Below are 17,339 nucleotides of genomic sequence, written 5' to 3' on the forward strand. Positions count from 1 at the left end.
AATCCAAATACAGGTCCAGAACTGCTGTATTTTCATCAAGCTATAAGATTTTAAATTACAAATACGTACAAGCATAGTTGTTTATTCCTTCCTGACATGCATGTCTAAATCTTTAAGAAGGAATAAGCATTCTACTTATGATACATAACAATATATGAGGGTGCAGTGAAGGAGTTTCTACCTGCAAGCCAGATTTTCTTTGTGAAGTAGGAGCTGTGATTGTCTAATAAAAGTGAAAAAGCAGTTGTACAGTAGAGAGAGCTGAAGGAGAAGTTGAGTTTGAATTAGTTCTTGAGAAAACTGGATGACCAAGCTAATAGTGAATAGTAAGGGTTTAGTTTCAGCTCAATTTCTGGCTAGAGAAACTATAGTGCACGTGCACGCACACACACACACACATAAACGTACATACATAAAATTAAGAAATTGTCTAAAATCACATAGTTATTTAGTGATAGAGAGGACAAAAGCTAGGTTTTCTGAAATCCGTATCAGCATTTCCCCATCCCTCTATTACACCACGGTGCCATTTCATAATATCAATATAATCTATTCACTTGTGGACTCATTTATTCCATTTAATCAATCCTTTCTGATACAGTAAGTATGGAGTGCTGTGCTAGAAGCCATGGAGGGTAAAAGATAAAACATACACCACACCCTAAGGAACTTATCATGTAGTGTCAGAGATAAAATGTATTTACAGGTAACTCTGATAAAGGTGTTTTAAAGTCCTAAGTGGAACAAGAGTGGAACAGTGAAAATGAGATGTGAATTCAGAAGAGGCAGAGTTTTTCCAGCTGGTTAGGAAGATGTGGCACTTATACTCAATAGACTTTGGATTTGCAGAGATAAGGGAGAACAGATTAAACATCACTGTTATCAAATATCTAATCCTCTGACCAGCAATAATTAATATTTTAGCAGTCTTAGAGCTAAGGTAACCAGTTTGTCCTGGTTTGCCTGGGAATTTACTAGTTAGTGTTAGCACTGAAAGTCCCATGTTCCAGGAACCTCCCATAGTCCCAGGCAAAATGTGACGGTTGGTCACCCTACTTAAAGTGGTAACTTTCCTAAAAAATAAAATATGTGCTCTGTTAATTTCTTGGTAAACTACATCTTTTGATTTACACAGACTTGCTATGTTTTGGCTATAGTTATAGCAGATAAGCTACAGCTTATATAGCTTAGAATTCCTTGCTATTTAGAACTCTTACTGTACTAAGGAGAAATGGACACCAGTTCTGAACTTCAAGTCAGAAACCCTCATCACCTAGGAACATGTTAAGCAAGGGACAATTCAATGTCTTCTCCAAATTTTTCAACGTGGAGTGAGGATGAAATTTTTTCCTTCTACTAATCACAGGCCTGTGAGGTACTAGTATAATGAATTCAATATACAGAGAGGCAGAAAAAGGGGACAGATTGCTAAGGATGGCTTTACTCATGTGAGGCAATGATTCTGCCTCTTTTTCTGCTCAGGCAAAAAGAAAGTTTGATTTCTGTCACTTGGTACCAAAAACATATATTATAAACTATTCTCACAAAGAATTATGGCCACTTTTTAAAACTACCATCACCAGTTATATATTAATTAAAATATCATTTTTTAGTTTTATCGACAGCATTTTTTTGATAATGCCATAAGTTAAACACAGCTTTCTCAATGTCCAGTACAACATGTTGTTGATAGGTGCCATCAAGCCAATTCTGACTCACAGTGACCCTATATACAACAAAATGAAATACTGCCTAGTTCTACGCCATCCTCACAATTGTTGCTATGCTTGAGCCAATTGTTGCAGTCACTGTGTCAATCCATCTTGTTGAGGGTCTTCCTCTTTTTTGCTGACCCTCTACTTTACCAAGCATGATGTCATTCTCCAGGGACTGGTCCCTCCTGATAACATGTCCAAAGTGCCTAAAATAAAGCTTCACCATCTTTCCTTCTAAGGAGCATTCTGATTGCACTTCTGCCGAGACAGATTTGTTCATTCTTCTGGTTGCTGTTGTTGTTGTTAGGTGCCATCAAGTTGGTTCTGATTCATAGCGACCCTATGCACAACAGAATGAAACACTGCCCAGTCCTGCACCATCTTCATAATTGTTGCTATGCTTGAGCCCATTGTTGCAGGCACTGTGTCAATGCACCTCAATGAGGGTCTTCCTCTTTGCCGCTGACCCTGTACTTTGCCAAGCATGATGTCCTTCTCCAGGAACTGATCCCTCCTGACAACATGTCCAAAGTATGTAAGACACAGTCTGGCCATCCTTGCTTCTAAGGAGCACTCTGGTTGCACCTCTTCCAAAACAGACTTGTTCGTTCTCCTGGCAGTCAACTGTATATTCAATATTCTTTGTCAAGCCACAATTCAAAGATGTCAATACTTTCTCAGTCTTCCTTATTCACTGTCAGCCTTCACATCCATATGATTGAAAATACGATGGCTTGGGTCAGGCCCATCTCAGTCTTCAACGTGACATCTTTGTTTTTCAACACTTTAAAGAGATTCTTTGCAGCAGATTTACCCAATGCAATGCGTCTTTTGATTTCTTTTTTGTGTGTGTCTTTTTTTTTTTAATATTTTTTATTGTGCTTTAAGTGAAAGTTTACAAATCAAGTCAGTCTCTCACACAAAACCCATATACACCTTGCTACACACTCCCAATTACTCTCCCTCTAATGAGACAGCCTGCTCTCTCCCTCAGCTCTCTCTTTTTGTGTCCTTTTCTCTAGCTTCTAACCACCCCCACCCTCTCATCTCCCCTCCAGGCAGGAGATGCCAACATAGTCTCAAGTGTCCACCTGATCCAAGAAGCTCACTCCTCACCAGCATCCCTCTCCAACCCATTGTCCAGTACAATCCATGTCTGAAGAGTTGGCTTTGGGAATGGTTCCTGTCCTGGGGCAACAGAAGGTCTAGGGGCCATGACCACTGGGGTCCTTCCAGTCTCAGTCAGACCATTAAGTCTGGTCTTATGAGAATTTGGGGTCTGCATCCCACTGCTCTCCTGCTCCCTCAGGGGTTCTCCGTTGTGTTCCCTGTCAGGGCAGTCATTGGTTGTAGCCGGGCACCATCTAGTTCTTCTGGTTTCAGAATGATGTAGTCACTGGTTCCTGTGGCCCTTTCTGTCTCTTGGGCTCCTGATCACCTTGCATCCTTGGTGTTCTTCATTCTCCTTTGACCCAGGTGGGTTGAGACCAATTGATCCATCTTATTTGGCTGCTTGCTAGCATTTAAGACCCCAGACGCCACTCTTCAAAGTGGGCCTGCAGAATGTTTTGTTAATAGATTTTATTATGCCAATTGACTTAGATATCCCCTGAAACCATGGTCACCAGACCCCTGCCCCTGCTACACTGGCCTTCGAAGCATTCAGTTTATTCAGGAAACATCTTTGCTTTTGGTTTAGTCCAATTGTGCTGACCTCCCCTGTACTGTGTGCTGTCTTCCCTTTCACCTAAAGTAGTTCTTACCTACTATCTAATGAGCGAATACCCATCTCCCACCCTCCCTCACTCCCCCCTCTCGTAACCACAAAAGAATGCTTTCTTCTCAGTTTAAACTATTTCTCAAGTTCTTATAATAGTGGTCTTATTTTATATTTGTCCTTTTGCAATTGACTAATTTCACTCAGCATAATGCCTTTCAGGCTCCTCCATGTTATGAAATGTTTCACAGATTCCTCACTGTTCTTTATCGATGTGTAGTATTCCATTGTGTGAATACACCATAATTTATTTATCCATTCATCTGTTGATGGGCACCTTGGTTGCTTCCATGTTTTTGCTTTTGTAAACAGTTCTGCAGTAAACATGGGTGTGCATATATCTGTTCATGTAAAGGCTCTTATTTCTCTAGGATATATTCCAAGGAGTGGGATTGCTGGATTTACGGCACTGGTTCTGGTACTGGGATGGTAGTTCTATTTCTAGCTTTTAAAGGAAGCACTAAATCGATTTCCAAAGTGGTTGTACCATTTGACATTCCCACCAGCAGTGCAGAAGTGTTCCAATCTCTCCACAGTGTCTCCAACATTTATTCTTTTGTGCTTTTTGGGTTAATGCCAGCCTTGTTGGAGTGAGATGAAATCTCATTGTGGTTTTGCTCTGCATTTCTCTAATGGCTAATGATCGTGAACATTTCCTCATGTATCTGTTAGCTACCTGAATGTCTTCTTTAGTGAAGTGTCTATTCGTATCTTTTGCCCATTTTTTAATTGAGGTATTTGTCTTTTTGCAGTTGAGTTTTTGCAGTATGATGTAGATTTTAGAGATCAGGCACTGATCATAAATGTTATAGCTAAAAACTTTTTCCCAGTCTGTAGGTAGTCTTTTTACTCTTTTGGTGAAGTCTTTGGATGAGGAATAGGTGTTTGATTTTTAGGAGCTCCAGTTATCTAGTTTTTCTTCTGCATTCTTAATAATGTTTTGTATACTGTTTATGCCATGTATTAGGGCTCCTAACGTTGTCCCTATTTTTTCTTCCATGATTTTTATCCTTTTAGATTTTATATTTAGGTCTTTGATCCATTTTGAGCTCGTTTTTGTGCATGGAGTGAGGTATGGGTCTTGTGTCATTTTTTTTGCAGATGGATATCTGTTATGCCAGCACCATTTGTTAAAAAGACTGTCTTTTCCCCATTTAACTGTTTTGGGGCCTTTGTCAAATATCAGCTGCTCTTATGCGGATGGATTTATGTCTGGATTCTCAATTCTGTTCCATTGGTCCACGTATCTGTTGTTGTACCAGTACCAGGCTGTTTTGATTACTGTGGCAGTAAAATAGGTTCTAAAAGCAGGTAAAGTAAGGCCTCCTACTTTGTTCTTCTTTTTCAGTAATGCCTTATTTATCTGGGCCCTCTTTCCTTTCCATATGAAATTGGTGATTTGTTTCTCCATCTCATTAAAGAATGTCGTTGCGCTTTGGATCGGAATTGCATTAAATGTATAGATCGCTTTTGGTAGAATAGACATTTTTATAATATTAAGTCTTCCTACCCACAAGCAAGGTACGTTCCACCACTTAATGTAAGTGTCTTTTGGTTTCTTGCAGAAGTGTACTGTAGTTTTCTTTGTATAAGTCTTTTACCTCTCTGGTAAGATTTATTCCGAAGTATTTTATCTTCTTGGGGGTTACTGTAAATGGTATTAATTTGGTGATTTCCTCTTCGATGTTCTTTTTGTTGGTGTAGAGGAATCCAACTGATTTTTGTATGTTTATCTTGTATCCCAATACTCTGCTGAACTCTTCTATTAGTTTCAGTAGTTTTCTGGAGGATTCCTTAGGGTTTTCTGTGTAGAAGATCATGTCATCTGCAAATAGAGATACTTTGACTTCTTTCTTGCCAATCTGGATGCCCTTTATTTCTTTATCTAGCCTAATTGCTCTGGCTAGGATTTACAGCACAATGTTGAATAAGAGCGGTGATAAAGGGCATCCTTGTCTGGTTCCCGATCTCAATAGGAATGTTTTCAGGCTCTCTCCATTTAGGGTGATGTTGGCTGTTGGCTTTGTATAAATGCCCTTTATTATGTTGAGGAATTTTCCTTCTATTCCTATTTTGCTGAGGGTTTTCATCATGAATGAGTGTTAAAATTTGTCAAATGCCTTTTCTGCACCAATTGATAGAATCATGTGATTCTTGTCTTTTGTTTTATTTATGTGGTACCCACTGCAGTCGAGTCGATTCCGACTCATACCGACACCCTATCCTATAACTTATGTGGTGGATTATATTAATTTTTTTTCTAATGTTGAACCATCCCTGCATACCTGGTATGAATCCCACTTGGTCATGGTGAATTATTTTTTTGATATGTTGTTGAACTCTATTGGCTAGAATTTTCTTGAGGATTATTGCATCTACATTCATGAGGGATATAGGTCTATAATTTTCTTCTCTGGTGGTGTCTTTACCTGGTTTTGGTATCAGGGATATGGTGGCTTCATAGAATGAATTTGGTAGTATTCCATCCTTTTCTATGCTCTGAAATACCTTTAGTAGTACTCGTGTTAACTCTTCTCTGAAAGTTTGGTAGAACTCTGCAGTGAAGCTGTCCAGACCAGGGCTTTTTTTTTTATTTTGTGGGGAGTTTTTTGATTACCTTTTCAATCTCTTCTTTTGTTATGGGTCTATTTAGTTGTTCTACCTCTGTTTGTGTTAGTTTAGGTAGGTAGTGTCTTTCCAGGAATTCATTCATTTCTTCTAGGTTTTCAAATTTGTTTGAGTATAGTTTTTCATAGTAATCTGATATGATTCTTTTAATTTCAGTAGGGTCTGTTGTAATATCACCCATCTCATTTCTTATTTGGGTTATTTGCTTCCTCTCCTGTTTTTCTTTTGTCGGTTTGGCCAATGGTTTATCAATTTCGTTGAGATTTCCAAAAAACCAGCTTTTGGTCTTGTTAATTCTTTCAATTGTTTTTCTGTTTTCTATTTCATTTAGTTCTGCTCTAATTTTTATTATTTGTTTTCTTCTGGTGCCTGTGGGTTTCTTTTGTTGCTTTCTTTCTATTTCGTCAAGTTACAGGGATAGTTTTTGATTTGGCCCTTTCTTCTTTTTGGATGTGTGCATTTATTGATATAAACTGGCCTCTGAGCACCACTTTTGCTGTGTCCCAAAGGTTCTGATAGGAAGTGTTTTCATTCTCATTGGATTGTATGAATTTCTTTATTCCATCCTTAATGTCTTCTATAATCCAGTCTTTTTTTGAGCAGAGTATTGTTCAGTTTCCAAGTGTTTGATTTCTTTTCCCTGCTTTTTCTGTTATTGATTTCCACTTTTATGGCCTTATGATCAGAGAAGATGCTTTGTAATATTTCAATGTTTTGGATTCTGCTAAGGCTTGATTTATGACCTAATATATGGTCTATTCCAGAGAATGTTCCATGTGCACTAGAAAAGAAAGTATAGTTGGTTGCTGTTGGGTGGAGCGTTCTGTACATGTCTATGAGGTCAAGTTGGTTGATTGTGGCATGTAGATCTTCCGTGTCTTTATTGAGCTTCTTTCTGGATGTCCTGTCCTTCACCGAAAGTGGTGTGTTGAAGTCTCCTACTATTATTGTGGAGCTGTCTATCTCACTTTTCAATGCTGATAGAGTCTGTTTTATGGATCTTGCAGCCCTGTCACTGGGTGTGTAAATATTTAGTATGGTTATATCTTCTTGGTGTATTGTCCTTTTAATCATTATATGGTGTCCTTCCTTATCCTTTCTGATGGATTTAACTTTAAAGTCAATTTTGTCAGAAATTAGTATTGCCACTCCTGCTATTTTTGATTGTTGTTTGCTTGATATATATTTTTTCCATCCTTTGAGTTTTAGTTTGTTTGTGTCTCTAAGTCTAAGGTGTGTCTCTTGTAGGCAGCATATAGACGGATCTTGTTTTTTAATCCATTCTGCCACTCTCTGTCTCTTTTTTGATGCATTTAGTCCATTTACATTCAGGGTAATTATGGATAGGTATGAATTTAGTGCTATCATTTTGATCTTTTTTTGTGTGTTGACAGTTTCTTTTTCCCACTTGATTTTATGTGCTGAGTAGATTTTCTTTATCTATTGTTCTTTTCTCACATTTTTTTGTTGTTGATTTTGTTTCTGCTGAGTCTGTATTTTTCCCTTGTATTTTATTTGATGAGTAGGATAGTTTGTTTCCTTTGTGGATACCTTATTATTTACCCTTATTTTTCTAAATTTATAACTAACTTTTATTTCTTTGTATCACCGTATCTTCCTCTGCATATGGAAGGTGTATTGTATGATTACATTTCTTAGTCCCTCTTTATTATTTTAATGTTGTCTTCTTTTACATAGTAACATCACCCTTACCTTGTGTTGTGCTTTTTTTTTTGTTTGTTTGTTTAATCTTGCTCTTTTTTTTTGGATTTCCCTGTCTGGGTTGACTTCTGGTTGCTCTGCCCAGTGTTCTAGTCTTGGGTCAATACCTGATAGTATTGATTTTCTAACCAAAGAACTCTCTTTAGTATTTCTTGTAGTTTTGGTTTGGTATTTATGAATTCCCTCAACTTGTGTTCATCTGGAAATGTCTTAATTTCACCTTCATATTTAAGAGACAGTTCTGATGGATAAATGATTCTTGGCAGGCAACTTTTTTCCTTCAATTTTTAAAATATGTCATCCCATTGCCTTCTTGCCTGCATGGTTTCTGCCGAGTAGTCCGAGCTTATTCTTATTGGCTCTCCCTTGTAGGTGACTTTTCTTTTATCCCTCGCTGCTCTTATAATTGTCTCCTTATCTTTGGTTTTGGCAAGCTTGATTATAATATGTCTTGGTCACTTTCTTTCAAGATTCACCTTATGTGGAGTTCGATGAGCATCTTGGATAGATATCTTCTCATCTTTCACAGTATCAGGGAAGTTTTCTGCCAACAAATCCTCAACAATTTTCTCTGTATTTTCTGTTATCCCTCCCTGTTCTGGTACTCCAATCACTTGTAGGTTATTTCTCTTGATAGAGTCCCACATGATTCTTAAGGTTTCTTCATTTTTTTTTTAATTCTTTTATCTGATTTTTCTTCAAATATATTAGTGCCAAGTGATTTATCTTTGAGTTCAGAAATTTTAGCTACTACTTGCTCAGTTCTAATCCTCTGGCTGTCTGTCGAGTTGTCTACTTCTGTAATTTTATTGTTAATCTTCTGAATTTCTGATTGCTGTTTGTCTATGGATTTTTCCAGCTTATTAAACTTTTCATTATGTTCCTGAATAATGTTTCTGAGTTCTTCAGTTGCTTTATCTGTGTGTTCCTTGGCTTGTTCTGCGTACTGCCTCATTTCCTTCCTGATATCTTGAAGGGTTCTGTATATTAAGCTTTTATATTCTGCATCTGGTAATTCTAGGAATGCACTTTCATCTAAAAGATCCCTGGATTCTTTGTTTTGAGAGCCTGTTGAAGTGATCATGGCCTGTTTTTTTATGTGACTTGATATTGACTGTTGTCTCCGAGCCATCTATAAGTTTATGCTTGCTTCCTGTGTTGTAGCTGTTTGCTTTGTTTTGTTTTGGTATACCCCTATGGGTTGTTTGAATGAGCTAGCTTGATTATTTTCACCTTTGAAGCTCTGGTGTCCTGTCCCCAGCCGGCTAGAGCTGTTAACAGGTATATCAGTTTAGGAGTCCATTAAGTTTTCTTGTATGAATTCAGCTCAGGTTTCCAGGTAGGTGATATCAAGTGTGTGGTACAGGCTCTGTCCTACAGTCTCAGAGGGGCAGCGGTGATTGGCGTATATATCCATATCTGATTACAGCAGGGGGTCATGCTCTGAACAAGGCAGGGGGCTGAGAACTGACCCCCAAGTGTCTCTGAGGAAAATGCGTCTCTGTTCCCTAGAGTGTGCTGGTGGGTGTGCTCTGCAGAATGACCATGGGCACCCAAAGATTTTGTTGTAAGGACTGGGAGGTACCAGTTATCCCCGAGCCCCTGTCGCGGGTGGCTGGGTGACCCAAGTGGAGCCACCAGTCCTTAGGTCCTTGTTGTGGGTAGGTGAGGACCTTGTTTAATAAGCAAAGCAATGTCAAACATCAAATACCCACCTCTCCACCGCACCACTGAAATGGTTGGAGTTTGCCAACAAGGGCCTATTCTCCTGAAAATATACGCAAGTACTTAGCTTTTGCCAAGAGCGCCCTTCTGCTGAGGTTCTGGAGGTGTGAGTGGGCTGTGTGGCTGGCTACTTCTCGCTGAGGAAACTGCAGCCCAATGCTAGTACCAGCCCACCGCCGCTGCCGTGCCACTCCAGGAACGGTGCCTGAGGGCTCCCTCCAATTCAGGTCCTGTAACTCCTCTCTGCTTCTAAATGGTCTCTTCCTTCCCCTGCCCCTCAGTTCATTGTCTAAGCTTGCCTTTGATGCTCAGGGCTTCCAGCTTGTCACAAATATACTCGTTTCACTTGTTTTATCGGGTCTTTGTTGTAAAGAGGGCTCGACGGAAGCGTCTGTCTATTCTGCCATCTTGGCTTCACCTCTGTCTTTTGATTTCTTGACTGCTACTTTCGTGGGTGTTGATTGTGGATCCAAGTAAAATGAAATCCTTGACAACTTCAATCTTTTCTCCATTTATTATGATGTTGCTTATTGGTCTAGTTGTGAGGATTTTTGTTTTCTTTTATGTTGAGGTGCAACCTATACTAAAGGCTGTGGTCTTTGATCTTCATTAGTAAGTGCTTCAAGTCCTCTTTACTTTCAGCAAGGAAGATTGTGTCATCTGCGTAAAGCAGGTTGCTAATGAGTCTTCCTCCAATCCTGATGCCCTGTTCTTTTGCCTATAGTCCAGCATCTCAGATTATTTGCTCGGCATACAGATTGAAGAGGTATGGTGAAAGGATACAACCCTAACACACACCTCTGCTGACTCTAAACCACTCAGTTCCCCTTGTTTCTTTCTGAACAACTGCCTCTTGATCTATGTAAAGGTTCCTCATGAGCACAGTTAAGTGTTCTGGAATTCCCATTCTTCGCAATGCTACCCATAATTTGTTATGATGCACACGTCGAATGCCTTTGCATAGTCAGTAAAACACAGGTAAACATCCTTCTGGTATTCTCTGCTTTCAGACAGGGTCCATCTGACATCAGCAATGATATCCCTGATTCCACATCTTCTTCTGAATCCAGTCTGAATCTGGCAGTTCCCTGTTGATATACTGCTCCAGCTGCTTTTGAATGATCTTCAGCAAAATTTTGCTTGTGCGTGGTATTAATGATATTGTTCGATAATTTCTTCATTCAGTTGGGTCATCTTCCTCGGGAATAGGCAGAAATATGGATCTCTTCCAGTCAGTTGTCCAAGGTGTCTTCTATATTTCGTGGCATAGACAAGTGAACACTCTAGTGCTGCATCCATTTGTTGAAACATCTCAATTGATATCCTGTCAATTCTGGAGCTTTGTTTTTTTGCCAATGCCTTCAGCGCAGCTTGGACTTCTTCCTTCAGTACCATTGGTTCCTGATCATATGCTACCTCTTGAAATGGTTGAACATTGACTAATTCTTTTTGAACTCCGTGTATTCCTTCCATCTTCTTTTGCCACTTCCTATGTCGTTTAATATTTTCCCTATAGAATCCTTCACTATGGCAACTCGAGGATTGAATTTTTTCTTCGGTTCTTCTGGTAGTCGATGGTATATTCAATAATCTTAGCCAATACCGTAATTCAAAGGCATCAGTTCTTCTTCAGTCTTCCTTATTCATTGTCCAGTTTTCCCACGCATGTGAGATGAATGAAAATACGATGACTTGAGCCAGGTGCACCTTAGACATCAAGGTGAGATCTTTGCTTTTTAACACTTTCAATAGATTTTTGACAGCAGATTTGCCCAATGCAATACGTCGTTTGATTTCTTGACTGCTGTTTCCATGGGCATTGATTGTGGATCCAAGTAGAATGAAATCCTTGACAACTGTAATATCATAATCAGGTTAAATTCATGTGAGAGTGACCTGGAAGTTCTTTTTATTTCAGTAACTGAATCTGCTCCAGGGTGATCATATATTTTATGTTTGATAATATATTAGATTTTCAAGTTCAAATAATGTTAATACTTTAGTGCTGTGGTGCTTAGGATGTTGGCAATTTTGCAAATTTTAAGTAGCTTAAAAATTCTGTCTATATATTCCTATAGCCGTGAAATAGACTGTCTCCTATTGACTATTATGGCAGCTGGAATCAACTCATTGGCAATGGGTTACCGACTATCGTATATATAATGACAAGAATGTGATTTTTTTTTAACTATTGCAGAATAATTTTAAGTAAGACTAGATCATACTTAGAATTCTAATACGTATAAAATTGAATTGTTAAGCATGAAAAATAAAATATTTATCTTCATTAATACCAGTGTGTTTGCAGTAATATTAAGGTTTCTCTTTTGGAAAGCATACAACGGACAGGTATCTTAACAGAAGAGAGTGTAGTGAGTGGAAAAGGGTGCTAAGAATGGGATTCCCAATGCCATGTATTCCATAGGATAGGGTGGCTGCCAGAAAGGGACACAGATGTCCCCATCAGTGAAGACTTGAATAAAGTTAGAGAGCAAGGTGAGAGGAGTTGCCCAAGGGGACTGGGCCACAGAATGTTTTAGTTCTCTTCCAGAAAGGAGTCCTTCCAGATGGTTTAGCTCTGTAGCTTGAGATGAGTCCTTAACTTTTCTGGGGTTCTATGGAGAATTTCTAATGTACTAATTAAAAGTACAGAGTTGTAATGAGTCAGAATCGACTCTACAGCAATGGGTTTTGTTTTTTTTTAATTAAAAGTTTACGAATCAGTTTCTTCATAGTAAAAACATAACTCTGCACATTATCAAGAGATGACAAGAGATGATGGTTCCTAATTTTTTTTTTAACTATGGCTATGCAGCTAAGTCCTCTGAGAAGTCTCTTAAAAGTAAAGATAAACAGGCCCTACTCTAGATTACTGAGTCAGATTGCTGGGGGGTACGCATCCAGTCATTTGTGTTTTAAAGACCTCTATAGCTTATTTATTGCAAACTAAATTTGAGACTCACACTTAAAAGAATAAAAAGTCCTGATACATGGCACAGCATGGACGAACCTTGAAAACATTATGCTTAGTGAAATCAGTTAATCACAAAAGCACAAATATTGTATTATTTCACTAATATGAAATACCTATAACAGGCAAATGTATAGAGACTATATTTTAATAGTGGTGATCAGGGGTGGGAGGGATGGGGAAAGGGTGGACTCATTGTTTAGGCAGCACTGGGTTTTTGTTTATGGGAATGGCAGTGGATATTGGTGCTGGTTATACAACATGATTTATGTAACTGGTTTTACTGAATTGTACACATGAAAAATGTCAAATTGGCAAATGTGTTCTCTATATTTTTATAACAATTAAAACAAAGAAAGAAAAATGGAATTTAGATATAATTACTTTTGAATATTGATCTCCCACTACACAAATTTCACTTTAATGAAGTCACCAGTTAAACGGTCAAAAGGGCTTTTAAAGGATGATATATGAAGGCATTGAACATACCAAAACAAACTTCAAACACTAGCTTAAAAAAAATCATTGATGTGAAATAAATGTGAATGTGAATAGCTTTAGTATAAGTAAGATCTTCCAGAAAAAAAAAAAAAATGGATTATAAGAAATGAAAAATTTCTTGAAGCAGGAATGAAGAAGTCAGAAAATAGCCTAGGGGTATATACTGAAGGAGATACCCCTTCAATTTTTAAACTGTATTTATATGCAGTAGACACTTTGGTGGGGAGAATGATTTTGAACCAGTGGTGGGGCAAAAGGAATAAACTAAAATTCAACGATAAAAACGAGATGTCTTCAGATGATTCTTACATGTATCTATGGCTGGTAACCAGTGATTTATTGAAATACGCATAAGAATGAGTGAGATTCATGGTAGGTAATTAATAAACACTGAGTGAATGAATAGATGAATGACTGAATGAACAGAAATTCAATGAATAGCAACAAAGAAACTAAAAGGTGGAGACTGAAATAGATATGGATTTAAAAATATTTTCTTTACACTGAAATCAAATAACAAATGGAATTCCCCTTCCCTGCAGTCACTATAAAAAGCATAATAAAATAAGTTGTTGAAAAAGGGTCAACCAATGACACCTGTATCATCCTACTTGCCCCACTTATTTAAACAATGCTTAATTCAATCTAAGAGAGAGTTAATATTAAATCATTAGAAGTAACTAATCATTTCAATTATAAATATAATAGTCTCAAAACAAAATGAGTTGAAAAATGTACTCAGTATGGACAGCATGCCTTGGTACTGCATTCTGTTCTATTTTTGGTTTGCAAAGCTAGCACATACAGCAGCAGTAGAAGAAAGGAAATCTCATTTGCCCAGCACTTGGCTAAGGGTGTGGAAAAAAATAAATTTTCAGAAGTCTTTAAAAAAAAAAAAAAATTTTTTTTTTTTTAAAGAATTTCTCCACTGGAGGACAAATCTACGGTTGGGGAAGCAGTTACTGCTTGGCTGTTTACTGATTCTCCTGAAGCTCTGGTGTATCTGTGGTAAAGTCAGAGAACTCTTAAGACCCAAAGAAATCAATTAGTCAGTACTTCTTTCTTCTCCCTCCTTCCCTCCCCAAAGTCAGTCTGCAAGTTCTGTTACTTCTTTTTAAAATATGTGGCCATAGTTATCCAATTTTTACTGCTAAGAAATTCGATACCTTGTAAATTACTGCAAGAGTCTCAATCTCCTTATTGGTATAATCAGAAAAAAAAAAAAAAGAAATTACTCTTTCCGTGTCTTTGATAATGCAATTACTCTTGCCTGGAAGGCTGTCCCCTATCCCCTCTCCTCCTGTTTCTTTCAGCTCTTATTATCCTAGCATACGGCACACGTCTCACTCCATCTGTTCTGCTTTTACTTCCCGGTCTTCCTTGATGGCACCGGTCCACACCAATCATGCTTTCCACTGGACACCTGTGGCACTTATAACAAAGCCCCTCATGTGTCTGAGGTCTTAAACACTAGCAAGCAACCATCTAAGATGCATCAACTGGTCTCAACCCACCTGGAGCAAGGGAGAATGAAAAATACCAAAGACACAAGGTAAATATGAGCCCAAGAGACAGAAAGGGCCACATAAACCAGTCTACACCAGCCTGAGTCCAGAGGAACTAAATGGTGCCTGGCCACAACCAAGGACTTCCCTGACAGGGAACACAACAGAGAATCCCTGATGGAGCAGGTGAACAGTAGGATGCAGACCTCAAATTCCCACAAAAAGACTAGGCTTAACGGTCTGACCGAGACTAGAGGGACCCCGGAAATCATGGTCCTTGGATCTTCTATTAGCCCAAAACTGGAACCATTCCTGAAGCCAACTCTTCAGACAGGGATTGGACTGGACTATAAGACAGAAAATGATACTGGTGGGGAGTGAGCTTCTTGGTTCAAGTAGACATGTGAGACTATGTGGGCAGCTCCTGTCTGGAGGCAAGATGAGAAGACAGAGGGGGACATGAGGTGGCTGAATGGACACAAGGAACAAGGGTAGAGGAGGAGGTGCTGCTGTCTCATTAGGAGGAGAGCAGCTTAGGAGTATATAGCAAGGTGTATGTAAGTTTTTGTACGAGAGACTGACTCGTAAACTTTCACTTAAAGCACAATAAATTAAAAAAAAAAATTAAAAAGTACATGACATGGGGGATTAAAAAAAAGGCCCTCATTTGGCCCAAGACAAGTAGCATACTAAAAGGCCTACAGAGTAGTCATATGAAAAATATCACTTTCTTTTCATTGCTACATTTTCTACCTTACTACATACACTATGATGTACTTAATTCACCACTTCAGGTATATGCCCTGTTTCCCTCCTTGAGGACAGGTTCACGTTATCTGTTGTTGTCACTGTTGGTTGCCATTGGTTAGCTCCAACTCATGCTAACTCCACATAAACCAAAAACCAAACATGGTGCCATCAAGTCAATTCCAACTCATAGCAACCCTAAGGACAGAGTAGAACTGTCCCCTAGAGTTTCTAAGGAGCGCCTGGTGGATTCGAATAGCTAACTTTTTGGTTAGCAGCCGCAGTACTTAACCACAACGCCACTGGGGTTTGGCTCCACATACAACCAAAGAAATCATTGCCTGGTCCTGTGCCTCCTTCACTATCATTGCTTTGCTCGAGTCCATTTTTGCAGCCACTGTGTATGTTGAATGCCTCTCTAGGGGCATTCATCTTTTAGGGGACTCATCTTCCAGCATTATATTGGACAGTATTTTGTTGTGATCCATAGAGTTTTCATTGGCTAATTTTTGGAAGTAGATCACCAGGCCTTTCTTTCTACTCTATCTTAATCTGGAAGCTCCACTGAAACCAGTCCACCCTGGGTGACCCTACTGGTATTTGAAATATCAACGCCAAGCTTCCAGCATCATAGAAACACACAAGCCACCACAGTATGTCAAACTGATAGATGGGTGGTGGTCATATTATATATGTCCCTGCGATTATTGAGCACTGTGCTTTACTCACCATCCTACTCTATAAAATTTAAGGTAGATAAGAGAAGAGCATATTTTCTGAATATTCAAAGATGTATAAAAAGTATTTAAGTATATATATAAGAACAAAATTCTATTTTAATAATCAAATATAACACTATGTAAAATTTTCTGATATTTTTTCCAACCTTTTGATTAACTAGCATTGTGAAGACAAAAGAGATAAAATTAACATATCTACTACCCTGAAGGAAACTCTGGTGGTGTAGTGGTTAAGTGCTGCTATAGCTGCTAACCAAAGGGCTAGCAGATTGAATCCGCCAGGCACTCCTTGGAAACTTTATGGGGCAGTTCTACTCTGCCCTGTATTAGGAATCGACTCTACAGCACTGGGTTTGGTTTTTTTTTTTTTTTTTTTGGACTACCCTGAAAACCAAAACCCACTGCTATTGAGTCTGACTCATAGCAACCCTATCAGACAGAGCAGAACTGCCTGACAGAGTTTCGAAGCAGTGCCTAGTGGATGTGAACTGCTGACCTTTTGGTTAGCAGCTACAGCACTTAACCACCATGCCACCATGGTTTCCACTACCCTAAAAGGGCTACTTAGTTTATAATTTCAAAGAAGCAACTACAGTGTAGGAAAAAAAAAAAAATTCCTAACTCGTTCCAGGGAACCGAGCTGACAAAAGTTAGTGTCTTTTAAGATTTGGAATGATACCTGTATGGATTTACAAATCACAAATGTGCAGAACTTAACATGTTTGTTCTTCCCTTCTTTCTTTAAGGGGATAAACAGCCGATCTAATTTGATTTTTCCAGATTTGTAAATTTTACAATGGACTGAAATCCTGAGGGAGCTAACAACAGATGGATGATTGTGTTATTCTAATTTCAGCTACCTTAGGGTTTAGAAAGCTGTCATTTTTAAAGACAATCAATTTCTCATTTCAAGAAACATGAAAAACCATTGACTATATCCATCCAGCATTTGCTTTGATACATCTTTTATACCAAAACGTGGCTTTTGTTTAGTTAAAGTAAATAGAGAAATTTTATAATAGCAAAACATTGTTCTACCAGCCAAAAGATAAATGATAAAGGATGAGGATACCTAAAGCCTTGGGAGGAAAACAATATTAGCAACAAGCTCAACATATCACAATAATAAATATTAAACAATCAATCAATAGGAAGCTGCTTTATTTTCTTCTGTATTCCAACACTCCAGTGAATAGCTGTTTAGCTGGAGCCTTTACGGAATTTAAATTCACAGTTAGGGTTTATCTGCCCAGGTAGTATGTTCAACAAAGTCAGCATCTGAGATCTCGCTTGGCCTAATTTAGAAAT

General features: G+C 38.4%; 1 protein-coding gene across 3 annotated transcripts in view; it reads right to left on the reverse strand.

Annotated features, from left to right (window-relative positions):
- Nucleotides 1-17,339, reverse strand: part of TBC1D32 (TBC1 domain family member 32) — a 268,104-nt gene that overhangs the window by 65,070 nt on the left and 185,695 nt on the right. The gene's annotated exons all lie outside the window — the stretch shown is intronic.

This window comes from Elephas maximus, chromosome 1 (assembly GCF_024166365.1).
Source record: "Elephas maximus indicus isolate mEleMax1 chromosome 1, mEleMax1 primary haplotype, whole genome shotgun sequence".
NCBI classification, from domain to species: Eukaryota; Metazoa; Chordata; class Mammalia; order Proboscidea; family Elephantidae; genus Elephas; species Elephas maximus.